Source organism: Neovison vison, chromosome 7 (genome assembly GCF_020171115.1).
Source record: "Neovison vison isolate M4711 chromosome 7, ASM_NN_V1, whole genome shotgun sequence".
Taxonomy (NCBI): Eukaryota; Metazoa; Chordata; class Mammalia; order Carnivora; family Mustelidae; genus Neogale; species Neogale vison.
Window position 1 is genome coordinate 104,225,452 of NC_058097.1, and position 16,463 is coordinate 104,241,914.

Consider the following 16,463-nt stretch of genomic DNA (forward strand, 5'->3'; position numbering starts at 1 on the left):
CGCGGCTAACGGTCAGCTGCGCCGCCCAGCGGCGTTCGCGTTCAGAGCTGTGGGCTCCCGGGAAATGGTCCTGCCAAATGCGGACGCTGAGCTCCGCGGTACAGTTCTCGGCGCTCTGCCCTCAAGAACCCACTCATCTGTAGGAGCCGCTGCTGCCTCAAGCCTGCCCGCAGAAGAGCTCCAACTGCCCTCCACCTGGGAACCCGTGTGGGGACCGCGCGCGCAGTGGTTTCCCACCTGGCCGCGCCGCCGCTTCGAAGTCCGGGAACAGGAAGGACTCCCGCGGTCTTCCAGGGCCGGCGGAGGCTGAGCGCTGCGGCCTGTCCCCAGACGGGCCAGCCCTTCCACGCACGGTATCCCAGCGTGGTACCCGGATACCCCCGGGCCCGGCGGGCAGCAGTTGCCGAGTTGTCCCATTTCCGGTTTCCTGCGGTTCCAACCACAGCTCTGTCCTATTTGGTTAAGTTTGAGCCAGACGCTGTGACGGCATGTTCATAGCTAAGATGCCCCCCCCCCGCCCCGCCACACCCCAAACTGTATTTTCAACAATTCGGTGGAAATGTTAACTACTAACCATGTTTCACATTTATTTACATGTATCACGACAATCCAGCTGGCACCCTTTTGGCTGTCCCCAGTGTATGCGGAGACCCGGCGTGGAAGAGCCCCTTTCAGGGGTAGCGTTCTACCATGTTCCCGGTGCAGGCCCCTGGCAGCATCCTGGGTGTGAGTTGCCTATGGAGGGTGACCTTTCCTGCGCTCCTGGCATTGTTGCCCGTGTGATTGTGATGTTTCACCTGCAGGGCTTTCTAGTCTGCATGTGGGCACAGCTTGTGGCACGAGGAAACCCGTACGGTGCAGGGGCGGCTCCCCTGGGAGGAGACCTGGCCAGTCTCGGGAGCCTGGGCCATGACTACGGCTGCTGCTTCCTTACCTGGAGACCCAGAGGCGCCCCTTTCCTTGACAGGTAATGCGCAGAGAGATCAGAACCTTCCACCCTCAACGGACTGACCGTGTGTGTGTCCCATGGTTGCAGGACTTAAGAAAGTTTCTGTCTTTGCCTTTTGTGTGTGTGTGTGTGTGTGTGTGTGTTAATTAATCCGGAGCTGTGCGCATGGTCTCAACTCAGCGGTCACTGCAAAACCAGTTGATTTCTCAGCCTGACTTATTTGTGGCATTGAATATGTCTGAATTACTACAAAGTGCTATTTCTGTGTGTCTTTACCATGCCTGTGGGGCAACTCTTGTTTGTCTTTTCCTGCTCATTTTAGGAAATTGTTTATTTAATGTTAGTGAACGGGGTGGAAACCTGTAACTTTTCCACGAAAATTTCCTTAAAAGACCACCAGGGACCACCTATGCCCATATTTCTGAAACAGATATATACAGGCCATTTGATAAATACAGACCCCTGAATTCTGATTAAGCATCTTTCTGCTCTGTGGTTCTAAACAGAACTCCAGATCTAATAAGTTTGATAAAATCAATTTGAGGGCTCTAGATCGGATAGATACTCTTAGCCTCCTTGGGTTTAAGTACCACCTGATCTTGGACGTGGTAATCAGCTAGAGACACTCCGTCCAACCGGGGTGTTTCATGAACAGTCTGCAACAGTGCTTGGCCATCAGTTGGCAAGTTTCGTGGTGATCAGGTATCCAAAGTGGACATCAAGGACCATGGGCTGTCACCACAGAAAATCCCTTCTTATTCCCCCTAAAAACCCATACATGAAGGTTCCAGAATAATTACATTCTTAGTTGATAATCATTTCAGGAGAGTTCAGGAAAATAAACAATATTGTTAAGGATCTATAGCAAGTAACTGACATAATGTAAAGAGGGAATAGTTTTCAGAGTATTTTCCTGAGGAAGAAATTGAATTTTTTTTTCTTTCTCTGGAAACTTTTTGTCACCATGCTGTTACTTTTTCTGAGTCAGTGAATTTACATTTTTGCTTCTGATTTTTCTCACACCCAAAATGTAGTTTGTATTACAGTAAAATCATCCCATTTCATTGTTGTTGAGTACTTGGGCGGAGTTTGTGTGGGATAAATGACAATGAAGGGAAAGCGTTAGGAAGAGAATAAAGGGTAAAGAAGGGTGTGTATACTTCTCTCCTCTGCCTCATTCTGTGAGCAGTGCTTGCCCCGGGCTTTGGAGCAGTAGGATCTGGAAGCTGGAGCCTCAGGCTGATGATGGTCAGGTATGGCTGTTCTTTGAACTACAGATTCCTTTCCGGGAATGATGGAGTCACAAATGTCCTTATGTAAGGGCTAGCTTCTTAGCAGTAGGAAAATGGCCTTTCTCACTATTTTGGAAAAAATATGGATATTTCTGTTATAACCCCTAGATTAAAGAATTAGATGAAATACAAAGTTAAATGCTAGGTATTAAGAAAGTGTTTCAGAAAAGGCTCTCTGGCTATTTGAAAAGTAAATGCATTTCTAGCCTTCCTGAAATGTGTACTATAGGCAAATGTAGTTTGTGGAGAATCAAAACAACCTTTAACAAAATGAGTGAGTTCATTTCCGTTTTAGAGGTATTGGCCTTGGTATTCAAAATAATAACCTCCCAGTCCCCTTCTTTTTGTTTCTCTGGAAAATATAAGCAAACACTAAAACAACAACAAACCCTCTTAAAATCAGTTTTCTTCAGAATTCGTAAAAGCCTTCAACTCCTGGGATTCAGCTTTCCTTTTATAAGAAGGGGAAAATAATTTTAGCTTCCAGATTGAAAGGTGGTAATAAAGAACCAGGATTAAGCCCATTTCTTCAAACTTGATTTTTGACAGCACTCTAGACCAGTGGGCATAGGACAGATTTTTAGCAAATGGTGCTCAGAGAGCTCGTTTTCCATATAAAAATTTAATTTTGGACTCTTAGTCATAAACAGAAATCAGTTTTTGGTTGATTAAAGACGAATGTAAAAAAGCAAAATAAAAAAAATTTAAAACACTCAATTGGAGAATAGATTTTGAGAACAGGGGCACTTTCTTAAATCAGATACAGAAAGTACAGTCCATACAAAAAAAACCCTGATAATTTCAATTATGTTAAAATTAAGAATTTCTTATCCAAAGGTACCATTAAAAAAAATGAAAATACCCACAAACTGGGAGACACTGCAACACATACATGTAACTGATAACATTTTAGTATCTAGAGCAAAACTTCAAAACCTTGGCACTGGTACCTTACTGGGGCAGATACTTCCTTGTTCTGGGAGCTGTCCTGCACATGATAAGCTGTTTACCATCATCTCTGGTCTCTCCCTACCAGATGCCAGTAGCTCTGCTCCCCGCCTGTGATCGTCAAAAATGGCTCCAGACATTGCTAAGTGTTTCCTAAATAGCAAATTCTCTTCTAGTTGAGGACCACCCATCTAAACTGGGTGAACAACCCTTACGAAAGGGACCATGCACTTGAAGAAAGAGCCAAAGGCCTCTGTAGGCACTTCACAGATGGGAAACTCAAGCGTGTAAAAAGATTCTAAATTCACTAATGATCAGGAACACAGGAATGAAAACTACAATGATGCCATGTCATGCTTACAATGGACAAAAGTTTTAAAATACCACAATAACAAGTGTTGGCAAGAATGTGGAGCCATGGGAGAACACTTACACACTGTTTAGTAGTGTAAATTAGCACAACCACTTTGGAAAGCAGTTTGACATCAAGTACTAAAATTTAAAGTTGTGTATGCCTTAGAGCCAGCACTTCCTAAATCATATTCTAGAAAAAAAAATTTTTTTTTAAGATTTTATTTATTTATTTGACAGAGATCACAAGTAGGCAGAGAGGCAGGCAGAGAGAGAGAGAGAAACAGGCTCCCTGCTGTGCAGAGAACCCGATGCGGGGCTCGATCCCAGGACCCTGAGATCATGACCTGAGCCAAAGGCAGAGGCTTTAACCCACTGAGCCACCACAGGCACCCCTATCCTAGAAAAATTCTTAAATGTTACCAGGATATATGTACAGAAATGTTTGTAACACTTTTAATAGCAGATGAAATGGGAATCAACCTAAATATATCAACAGTAAAACTGATCGATTTTTTATGTAGTCATTCAATGGAAATATATATAGTAGTTAAAATGAAGAAATTACAGCTATGCAATATCAAGGATGAATTCCAGGAATATAATATTATAAAGAGCAAATCACAGAAGATGGTGTACAATATGATTCCATTTGTACAAATTACAAAAATTGTCAAATAATATATAGTCCAGGGAGATAAACACATGCCTAAACTACTACTAAGATCCTAAATGTTATGAACACAAAATTTGGACTAAAAGCTCTGAGGGAAGGGGAGGGGAGGAGAGGGGAAGGGGTATATAGGGGAACTTACAGATAATTGGTAATGCTCTATTTTCATAAATCAAGTGATAGATATATGAGGCTTTGTAATATTTTATATACATTTTATGTATGTAAAACATTAAAAGAACATTATTCTAAAATTAAGATCAAAAGGAAATCTTTAATAATATTTCTGTGCCCTCCAAAAATACAGAAAACACAGTCTCCGTAGTTTACAAAGATTACTCTTTTACGTTGGGTGATGCATGAGGCAGCATTTTAACATTCTGTCCTAATAAGTAGAAATTGTAATTTGACTGTCTTCAAGATAAATGAAAAATATTACCATTTCATTTTATGCAAAGTGTGCCAAAAATCCAGATTTTAGGTGACACCCAATGAGTTAGTCATTTTATAAAATATTTTCCCTTTTGGCTTCTAGATTTGGGGAAAGACTTCCTGTGTCGAAGTTGGGGCCTCCTATAGAAATCAGAAACCTGCTTTAAGATAAAAGCCAGAAAGTTACCCGGGAAGAACAAATGTATACTTGTATAAAATGTGTAATATCTGTGTGTGTGTGTATTTTATATACATATATATATATATATATAGAATATATATGTATATACATAATTATACTATGTATAATATATAATGTATAAAATGTACAAAAGCAAATTGTATAATGCAGCAAATACTGGAGCATAAATTGGAGCTTAAGGTGACTTAATTTTTCACGTAGGACACCACGTGAAATACCAGAATTTGAAAAAGTAGATACAGCAAGAGTAACTAATACCAACTTGGCTTCAGAAATGCAGATGTTTTTACTGATCTGGGACTTGAGTCTGGTAGAAAAGAACATTTTTAGAGGAAGTAATAACTTATTTATTTATTAAATAAATAGCATTTACAGGCCAGGTGGTGTTACGAGAGCTTCGCATTTATGAACTCATCCTCCCAATGAGCTGTGAAGTAAGTGCTGTCATTATTAATACCTCGTTCACAAATGAGGAAACCAACAAGGAATGGTTAAATACTTTGCCCAAGATTTTTCTACTGATAAAGATAGAGCCACGATTCTAAGCAAAGCAGTCTAGCTTTCTTTCTATAGGCCGAGGTAAAAAATAAGATTCTGGATGATTAAATAGAAAAAAGATCCTGTAAAGATTTCTCTTAGGAGGTGCCATTTGTACAGAGTTGACAAAGACGATGGGACTCTGGGCCCTCTAACAAGGATGAGTTTTAGAAGGAGTAACCAGGTCCCAGTTTTCCTGGGGCGGTTAAAGTTTACCCCTGTTTTCCCATCACAGTTATTAGTAGCTTCTCCTTTCTCAGGCTTCTAGGTTTGGATGATAAATTGTATGGTCATCTTACTGACAGAGTTTATCTTGAACATAAACAATTCCTAAAGAATCACACTGTAGTAATCCCAAAGTCTTTGAGGTATAACTCAAATGCAAATCTCTAGCCAAGTCTGATAACAAGAACTGGTTAACCTGTTTCAGAAGAATACAGCCAAGGGAAATAGTGGGCACCCAATTGAAAGCACATGGGATCACTGCCTTGAATACCATGCCCTGAAGGGACTGTAGCTTTTTCAGTTTTGTAACCCAGCTTCCGTGGCATTTAAGCCTAGAGGTGCCTGAGAGCCATCCCGGGAGAGTTGGAGACACTGTAGAGTTAAAAGAGAAAATCTTTGATGGTCTCTGCCAAGGGGGGGCAGAAGTTGAATGAGGTTTTCTGTCCCCATGGGAGAAAAGCATTTAGAATTTTGGACCTGGGATGTTGAAGGTAAGAACATTAAAATTCTGAAACAATTGTTTGTTGTAATATTTATTGTATCCTTTACTTATCCAGAGTAACAAGAAACTTAAAACCAAAGGAACAAGGTGCCCAACAGATCATCTGGACTCTTCAGCCATTTCTTTGAGGAGCTGCAACGCCGTAGAAGGGGGTGTCACTTGCTTTAAGGAGTACAGGTAAGTACTGCATTCCCCACACCCTTCAGAGAGCTGGTCTGGGAAAATCAGAGTGCTCTAGTACCAAGGAGTAAAAAAGATTTAGAGAAGTACTTCGTGTAAAATTATTAGTCATGTTATCGGAAGTAGAGAATTCTCAACTCTAGAGAAAAGATAACAGTGATCCCAACAGTTATTGATTATCAGTCATTTCATTGGCAAACCAAAGAGAATGGGACAATGGCAAAACCAACACTGAGTTGATCACGGTGAGTAGGTCGGTGATCTGGTTATAAGCTCATGGGGAGATCATAATGAAAATATTTTCAACATTACGAAATGACAAGTTTTGATTTTTACAAAAACTAAATCTGCATTGCTCAAATTGGATAGGACAAAGAGCCCCTTTTCTATAGCTCTGTGACAAGGAAGCCTACACGTTCAGCACAGGTTATAAAGATTCCTGGGGGGAGGCTTCTTGAAACAAAAGTTTAATAGACGTGACATTTTTGTTTCTTTTCTTGGCCAGGAATTCATTCTCAGTATTTAACAGTACTGGAAAAGCTATGACATAACTTTTGGCTTTCCTACCCACGTACATTCATTATTTAGGAATCTCTCTGTTGGTTATCATAAATCTGGGGGGACCTGGGTGGCTCAGTCAGCTGAGGTGTCTGACTCTTGATCTCAGCTCAGGTTTTGACCTTGCGGTTGTGGATTCAGGTCTCGCATTGGGCTCCATGCTGGGCATGGAGCCTACTTGAAAAACAAAACAAAACACTGAGGGCGCCTGGGTGGCTCAGTCGGTTAAGTGCCCAACTCTTGATTTTAGCTCAGGTCATGATCTCAACATCGTGAGATCCAGCCCCATGTTGGGCTCCACGCTCAGAAGGGAGCCTGCTGATGATTCTCTCTCTCTTCCTCTGCCCCTCTCCACCCCCATGCTCATGCTCTCTAAATAAATAAATCTTAAAAAAAAAAAAAAAAGCAGAATCAGAACACAGAAGAAAGGACTGACAAGGGGCGTGTGCCCCAGTTTTGCAGCTTTTCTCAGGCAACAGGCCATAGTCAGAGTGTGACATGCGGTGGCGGAAGTGCTGATAGGAGACCAAGCTTCTGGCCTGAGGAACCACGAACTAGAGGTTAGGCCATATATACTCACTCAAAAGGGAGGAGAGAATTGTGAAAAGGAGAGAGGTAGAGAAAAGGATCCCTAGGTTTTTGTGCGGATTCAACCCAGGTCCCTGGCTACCCTTCTACCACAGACGTGAAACACCTCGAAAAGGACAAAAGAAAGCAGATGAGCTCTGAGCTGTTGCCTACATCCAAATGAGACCATTTGTGATTTGAGTCTCACCAAATGAATTCACTTCTAAAGCACAAAAACATCAGCATTCACTGGAGGAAGATTTTACACACACACACACACACACACGTTCTCTTTACCCTTTAGACATAACAGAATTCAGAGTCTCAGTAAAACATAGTATGCAGGATACAATCCAAAATTACTTGATATATAAAGAACCAGGAAAATGTGACCCATTATCCAGGGAAAAGACAGGCCAGACCAAGATGTTAGAATTAATCAGACAAAAACCTTGAAATATCTATGATAACTATACTTTGGAATAAAGGAAAATACACTCACAATAAATGAGAAAACAGAAAAACCTCAACAGGTAATTATAAAATATAAATAAGAACAAAAATGAAAAAACTTCGAACTTAACCATTCAGTATCTGAAATTAACAAGTCGTTGAATTGGCTTTATTGTAGGGTACGCATTGTATAAGGGAAGAATTATGACATTGGCTTGTGTGTGTCTATTTAGATGTAATGCATATGACAGTGAACATAAGTAACGGCAGGACTGGTGAATGGAACCAAATGATTGCAGGATTACTGCATTTTATGGGAAAGTGCAGTAAAAGACTAAAAAGACTGTGAGAAAGTAAAAATATTTATTTTAATTCCTAGCGTAACCACTAAGTAAATTGTGCAAAAAGTATAGCTAAAATGCGAATAGGTAGGGCACCTGGGTGGCTCAGTTGGTTGAGCGACTGCCTTCGGCTCGGGTCGTGATCCTAGAGTGCCAGGATCAAGTCCTGCCCTTCTCCCCCTGACCCGCCCCCCCATCTCATGTTGTCTCTCCATTCTCTCTCTCTCAAATAAATAAATAAAATCTTTAAAAAAATGCTAATAGGTAGTCTTTCGTTGATATTAAAAATAAAAAAATCCAAAAGTAGGCAGAAAAGGAAGAATAAAAACACAATATAGAAAACAAACATTAAAATGGGAGATTTAAATCTAACCATATCAATAACTACTTTAAATATTAGTGGATTATATATTCCAATTAAAAAGCAGAAATTAACAAAATTAAAAGGAAGATCTACATACGCCATATGCAAGCGATGCACTTTAAATTTAAAGACATGCACAGGCTGAAGGAGTAGATACACCATGCGCCATGGACTGAATGTTTCTGTCCCCCCAGATTCATATATTAAAACCTTAACCCCCAGTGTGATGGTATTAGGAGGTGAGACTTTCCAGGGGTGATTAGGTCATGAGGGTGGAGCCCTCATGATGAAATTAGTTCCCTATAAGAGACCCCAGGAAGCTCCCAAGTCCTCTTTCCGTTATGTGGAGATACAAGAAGTTGGCAGTCTGCAGCCCAGAAGAGATCCCTCACCAGAACTTGACCGTGCCAGCACCCTGATCTTAGACTTCCAGCCTCTAAAACTGTGAGAAATAAGTTTCTGTTGTTCATAAGTGACCCAGTCTGTGGTATTCTGTTAATAGCTGCCCAAAGACACCATGTAAACAGCACAGAGAGCCTGGGTTGGTTATTAGTATTGGACAAAATAGACCCATGACCAAAAGCACTACCAGAAACAAAGAGAGTTGTTTTATAGTGGCAAAAGCGTCGGTTCATCAGGAAGACCTAATAATCATAAATGTGTATGTGCCTAATAACAGAGCTTCAAAAATACATGAAGTAAAAACAAAGACTAAGAAGAAGAAACAGACAATTCCACAATATTAATAGATTTTAACACCCCACAGGAAATGGTCCAACAAGAGACAGAAGAAACAATGAAAATGTAATCTGAACATTATCAGATCACCTTGATCTAATTGATATTCACAGAATGTTAGAACCAGCAATAGCAGAATATACATTCCTTTCAAGTATACCTAGTGCTTTTGCAAGAATCATATGCCAATCCATGAAACATCTCTGAATCGAAATAAAATTATTGCAATCATAGAATATGTTCCTTGATCCCAATAAAATAAAATTAAAATTACATATGGTCCCCAACTTTTGATGATTCCACTTATGATTTTCAACCTTACAGTGTTGTGGAAGTGATATACATTCATTTGAAACTGTCCTTTGAATTTTGATCTTTTCCTGGGCTAGTGCTATGCAGTCTGATTGTCTCTTACGATGCTGGACAGCAGCAGGGAGCCACAGCTCCCCGTCAGATCACAAGGGTCAATAACTGATCCACTTAGAATCATTTTGTACCATACAACGGTTCTGGTTTTCACTTTCGATATAGCAGTCAATAAGTTACACGAGATATTAAATACTTTATTATAAATCAGGCTTTGTGTTAGATGGTATTCTCCCAGCATAGGTTAATGTAAGTGTTGGGGTTTTTTTTTAAGAGTTTATTTGACAGACACAACGAGCAGGGAACACAAGCAGTGGGAGAGGGAGAAGCAGGCTTCCCGACGAGCAGGGAGCCCGATGCGGGGCTCCATCCCAGGACCCTGGGATCACGACCTGAGCCGAAAACAGACACCCAACTGAGTGAGCCACCCAGGCACCCCTAATGTAAGTGTTCTAATAAGGTCAGCTAGGCAAAGCTATGATGTTTGGGAGGTTAGGTGTGTTACATGCATTTTCCACTTAGTGGTATTTTCAACTTGTGATGGGTTTATAAGGTTGTAACCCTGTCATAAGTCAAGGAAGACCTGTATGATATCTAGAAAAACATCCCAAATTTTAAAATAGACAACTTCTAAATAATCTTTGGGGCAGGAAACATCACAAGAAAAATTAGAAAATATTTAAAAGGAAAAGTAATGAATATACAACATATCAAAATTGGTACAATGCCACTAACCCAGTGCTTAGAGGAAATGTATGGGTTTATTTTTTTGAGTGTAGTGACACACAGTGTTACATTAGCTTCACATGTATAACATAGTGATGCAAGAAATCTATACATTATGCTGTGTTCACTACAAGTCTGGCTACCATCTGCCCCTATACCTCACTATTAACAACATCAATAGCTGTATTCCTTATACCATATCTGGAAGCCTGTATCTCCCACTCCCTGTCACCTGTTTTGCCTAACCTTCCATCCCCCACCCCTCTGGCACCCATCCGTTTGTTCTCTGTATTTATAGGTCTGGTTCTGAAAAGGCTACATACTGTATGGTTCTACCTATATAACATTCTAGAAAAGGCAGAGCCTCCTAACATTAAAATTCTGTATGGTTTTTAGTAATACTGTTTGTAAATTTTAGAAGTGGAGGACCAAGGCTTTATTTATCTCCATGCTTAGGAAGAAAGTAAGGAAGTTACCCCTTAAAAAGTCACTGAGTCTTTGGGAAACTTGGGTGCTCCTAGGGACCAAGAGTTTGGAGAAGCAAGAGTAAGGAAGTAAGCAGGGAGGACTTTGCTGACAGTTGCAGCAGAGTAGAAATAAATTAGATGAGATGATGTTGGGGACCCTGAAGACGAATGTTTAGAGCAAGGAAGGAAGACTAGTGAATAGAGGCGCTGCATAACTCTGAAGTTGTGGAAACGTGCACCGTGGAGTAAAAAAAACATACCAGAGGTTGGCTGGCGTTTTCTGGGACTGCGGTGCAGTGGCTGCCACAAGGCGGCGCTCTGACTACATCTACTTCGGTTTCCACTGTGCTTTTCATTGTCCCACTCCTCTCTCAGTCTTTAAGGGCTCTAACTAGAGGTCTGTCACACTCCAGCCATAGTCAGCCAGCCTATTATTAGTGCCAAGCCTTCCGCCTGGAGCAATGACAGTGTAAATTTCAGCAATGGCAGAAGGGGGACAAATACAGCTGTTGTGCATTTTAGAATAATTGCTACAGGCCATTTGGAGACAGCTTTATAATAATGGCACTTATACAGACTTATACAATATTTCCCTTTTCTGTTTTACACCCCCCTCAACACTCTGCAACATGAGTTTGTTAATCCGCTCATCTCATGAGTCTAGAATGATCTTCTCCCTAATTTTATTTGATTTTACTTTATTTATTTTTTAAAGCAAGAAGCATTTATTTGGGCAATTAGAATTGCAAGTCAGAAGACAACAGATTCAGGTAGAAACCTGGGTTCTGTCTGCTTCCCAGTTTTATAAAAGAAGGTACCATCCAGGGACGCCTGGGTGGCTCAGTTGGTTGGACGACTGCCTTTGGCTCAGGTCATGATCCTGGAGTCCCAGGATTGAGTCCCGCGTCAGGCTCCCAGCTCCATGGGGAGTCTGCTTCTCCTTCTGACCTTCTCCTTGCTCATGCTCTCTCTCACTCAAATAAATAAATAAAATCTTAAAAAAAAAAAAAAAAAAAGAAGGTACCATCCAGCCCTTTCATACCCCGTTCCTTCTGCTACGAACTCCACTCTTGCTGCCCTCACCTAATTGACTGTCTTTTCCCAGCACAAATGCCATTTGTGAAAAACCTCTCCTCAGCCCACCCCAAGTCTGGCTCTTGTTTTCGCTTCCATTGTCCCCGGTTGACTCACCAACTAGCTTGTGTTCATCTCATTGCATTCTCAGTGGGTCTTACCTATCACCTTGAACTTGAAAAGTTCTTTGAACTTTTCTTCTCTTGTATTCCCCAGTGTCAGCCACAATTCCCCACACAGTGAGCAAATGAATAGGTAAATAAATAAAGCCAGCTCTAACAGATCAAAGTCCTTGTCCCATCTTAAGTCCACAACTGGGTTGAAAATATCCAGACATGTAGACCTGAGCCTGTCTCCTGGCTGCAATGCTTGACCACGATCTCTCCACAGAAAAGTTCTAAATGGTCCTATGTGGAGAGGTTCTGGATCCTGCACTGAGCCACAGATCAGGGAAGATGCCCAGAGCTGGCAAAGCAAGATGTCAAGGCCTGTCCTCTGTGCAGAAGGCCAGGACAACACGGATCACTGAGTCAGCCTACCTGTCTGCCATTGCAGCCGAAGCTGTGTCCTGCAGCTGACATATCAGAGGCATGGAAAGAAATAGCAAACCTGTGATTCCACGTTCCTCTAGTTTGGGGGGCCCGTCTTGCTCCAGGTAACTGTGACACCCCTGAGTCTGAGGTACCCTCTGAGAGAATCAAAGAGGCATGAACTCCCTGTGTCTGTGCCCCATGTTTATACTTTGGCTGCTTTCTAGCTGGTTCTGGAGCACGCCAAATAAGAGCAGTCTTGCTCCAAAGACCCCACCCATCCTTGGTGAGTTGGTGGCGAAAGAGCAGCATATTGGATGTGGCTGCAAAAAAGCTCGTCCTTTCTGGTGTCCTCTTTCTTGCATAAACCGAGCTTCTTTTCTGCCCACCTGTTCATTCTTCTCTCCCTCTCTTTCTCCCATCCTTCTCACATATTTAACAAGTACTACCACGTGCCGAGCTCTTGGCTGGAGATGCCAAGATGAAAAAGGCACAGTGCTCTACCCTCAGGGAATTCACAGGATTCTGGAAGAGATAGGGAAGTAAATAAATAGTCTTAATTTTTAAAAAAAAGTCATAATATAGTTGAATAAATGCTGTCATAGAGGACGTGTCTGTGAGGCCCTGGAAGTTCAACAAGAGGGCCGTGGTGCAGTAGCAGATATCCAGTAGCCAGCTGGTGGGAGGAGCCCTTCCCATCATGGCTGATTTCAAGCTACTAACCGGATGTCACTGAACACAGAGTTGGGAAGAGATATACACAGTTGGCTCTTTTGCTGCAGAAAGAGCCAGCTCTGGCATACAACCATGATTTCACCTCCTAAGACCCTGAGCGGAACATCCCTTCAAGCCATGCCTGGGTTTCTGACCTATAGAACCATGAGCCCATAAATGAGTGTTGGTTTAAGCTGCCAAGTGTGTGGTAATTTGTTATGTTGCCATAGAAACCTATAGAAACAGAGCCTATTATACAGAAGTGAAAACCTAAGCTTAGAAATGGTAAGCAATTTGACCAAGGCCATGAGCATCTAACAAGTGATGGAACAGGGAGAGAAAATGACATGTGTCAGACTCAGAAGCCTGGAAACTTACATCCGTGTTCTATGACTTACCATAGAAAACCGTGTCACATGGCCATGAAGGGCCAGAGTCGTGAGGGATACTATTCCTCGTTCATTCATTCATTCATTCATTCATTCATTTTTAAGAACCAGATGTGCATTATTATTAAAGATGAAATTCTGAGCCAGAAGAAAATCAAATGTTGAGTGTGGTTTTGGACTTGAAGTGGTGGCCCAGTGGTTACCTTGATACTTATTTCAGAGGATAATGCTGTGGAGTAAAGAAATTTCATATGGGACTGTACTCATTAGATATTTGATTTTGGCTAGAGCATCCATTTCTACTTTTCTCCTGCAGCCTGACCAGATGTGCTGAGAAAATTTGGTTTCCCCTGAAAATGTACATCTGTCAAAATTCCTGTCAATTTTAGCACGACTGCCAAGGGAGTGAAACAAAGAGAGTTAGCGATTAACTTCAAAGAACTTTGTTGGAGAGGAATAAAGATATTTAAGGTCTATTTTGTGAACTAATTGCATTTGCATATTTATGGGATTTACTGATATAGCAGTAATTAAAAACTATTTAGTAGTCTTAAAGGACACATAACTCAGTTGCTGTTTGCATAATAAACACTTCCTTATTATGTTTGCATAATAAACCCTCTCCCCCACTTTCTTCTAAAAGACACTGGTCCAGCTAAGAGGTGTCATAGGAAATAATGGAGAAACAAAGTGCAAGGACTCATGGGAATGTGCGGAGGGGCGCTACTGAAAGAAATACATCTCTAGGTACTCAGTGGTAGGCCTGACCTAAACTGTGTTGAGGAAACACTGATTCAAACCTCAGATTAGTAAGTCTTTCTTTTCCCAGCTGATATTTGAGAAGCCTGAATGCTGAGCTCCTGACAATTCCAATTTTTTATTTTACTACACCGATCTGCTTGAAGGACCTGAATGAAGTTCACTTCCCATTCATCTTTCCTAAAGAGCTGTCTAAGGGTGGGATAGTGGGGGTGAGATCCTTGAGTCATGGATGATAAGAAACAATGTGAGTAAAAAGTACTGTATTAAGAAAAGACAGTTTTCGTGAAAAATTAAAGGTTGAACAGGGAAGAGATAGCAAATCTAAAGACACTGAGTAAACAAACTACATGCAGACCGGGCAGAAAAAAGGTCAGAAAAGGTACTATCTGAGCCTTCTGGTGATGCGGAGCAGGGCGGGCCATCAGGGAAGGATCAGGAAGCATCTGCATATAAACTATTTTGAGGACAAGTCACTCACACAAAACCTTTCCCATCTTGGCAGAATTCATCAGCCAATAAAGAGCTGTAATGGGCAGGATCACCAGACTGTTGTTAAATTAGCTAATGAAGGTCGTAATGTACCTGTATTACACATCATTAGCAATGGCCTTCCAGTAACAGATGGGGATATGAGGAAGAGAGAAGAAAAGGGAGGGGAAGCATGTCCCAGAAGGTTTGACATAGAGCCATGCTTACTAAAATGTGTGGCAAGAATGTAATGTTGATCATCATCTCAATTAAACCTTTGCATAAAGGCAGGCTTCCGTGTTGTCTTCCCATAGAAAATGCTGTGTGCATGGATATGCTGCCTGTAGCTTGCCTTTCTCCCGATGGACAGGACTGGGACCTTGATGGCCAGACCAATCCTTGGTGATGTTCTCTCTTGATAAAGCCCCATTTATCTGGCCATTCTCTCTAGAGGATATTTCTCAAACTTTCCATAACTTTGTATCAAATTTCCTCTACCAGATTACATTTTTGTTTTCTGAAATATTTTCAAATACACAGCAAGACTGGAAGAATAGTAGAATGACCCCCCCCCCATATACACACACCATTTGAGAATAAACTGTCACTGTGAGTACTTAGTGGGTGATTCTTACAAACAAGAACATCACATGATTTCAGCTCCATCAAAATCAGGGAATTAAGATTGCTACATCGTTACCATCTAACCTATAGGCTCCAGTTTGAGTTTTAGGAATTCTTCCCAACATGTTCTTTGTAACAACAGGATCCAAGCCAGAATCACAGGTTATGCTGAGTCATCCTGTCTCTTTAATCTACTTTTGTGTGATATGGTTTCTCAGTCTTTCCTTAGCTTTCATAACTTTGACACTCTTGAAGATGATATATGCCTGTTTTGTAGAATGTCCCACGGTATGGGGTTATCTGGTGTTGCCTTCTCGATAGATTCAAGTTTTGAATTTTTTGCCAGATGATAACAGAAATGCAGCTGTGTGTCTTCTCAATTCCTCCTACCTCTGCAGCACACAACTCCCATGATTGGTAATGTTAATTTTCATTGTTTGATTAAGGTGTTGTCTGCCAGATTTCTCCATGGAAAGTTTTTTTTTTTAATCATTGTGATTAATGAGTATCTTGTGTAAGTGTCCTGTTTTTCATCACTTTCACCAACTAGTTTTTATCAGACACTGATGTTTCTTGAGTGAATAATTACTATGAAGATTCTAGCATTCCTTCTACATTTCTTAGTTGGCATTCTAACTTAAGGAAAAGCCATCTCTTCTTTCCATTCATTTATTTAAATCTGCTTGGACTTGTGGATTATTATTTCATTTAGTGGGTTATAATTCTTCAGATCATTATTGATTTTAATGCTTGAATTGTCCCAGATTTGGCCAGTGGGAGACCCTTCAAGCTGATTATGTCCTTTTACCATGTCCCTATTATTCTGTCTAGCACTTTTTTACTTTGTGATGCAATGAGATGTTCTAGGCTCTTCTTACCACTTCTTCTGTCCAGCCCAGAAATCAGCCGTTTCTCTATTTCTTCCTTTTAAGTAGGTATGTTATTTAGAACATAAGCTCTGGGTATTGGATATACTCATTGCTACTGGGGTGCCCCTCCCCACAGACCCACTGGAAGACAGAGCTAGGGAT

The 16,463-nt window shown here is 41.2% G+C and overlaps 1 protein-coding gene across 8 annotated transcripts in view; it reads left to right on the top strand.

Annotated features, from left to right (window-relative positions):
* Window positions 1-42: 42 nt before the first annotated feature.
* Window positions 43-16,463, top strand: part of HTR3B (5-hydroxytryptamine receptor 3B) — a 49,845-nt gene continuing 33,424 nt past the window's right edge. For 4 of the 8 annotated variants that reach the window (XR_006385599.1, XM_044257871.1, XM_044257865.1 and 1 more), the window contains exons 1-4: window positions 43-353; window positions 614-726; window positions 804-967; window positions 6,167-6,288. The gene's annotated coding sequence lies outside the window, so the exon portion shown is untranslated. Of the gene's footprint in view, window positions 354-613; window positions 727-803; window positions 968-2,138; window positions 2,203-5,070; window positions 5,282-6,166; window positions 6,289-16,463 lie in introns of those variants that run through there. The other 4 variants (XM_044257869.1, XM_044257870.1, XM_044257867.1 and 1 more) reach the window with 4 other exon arrangements.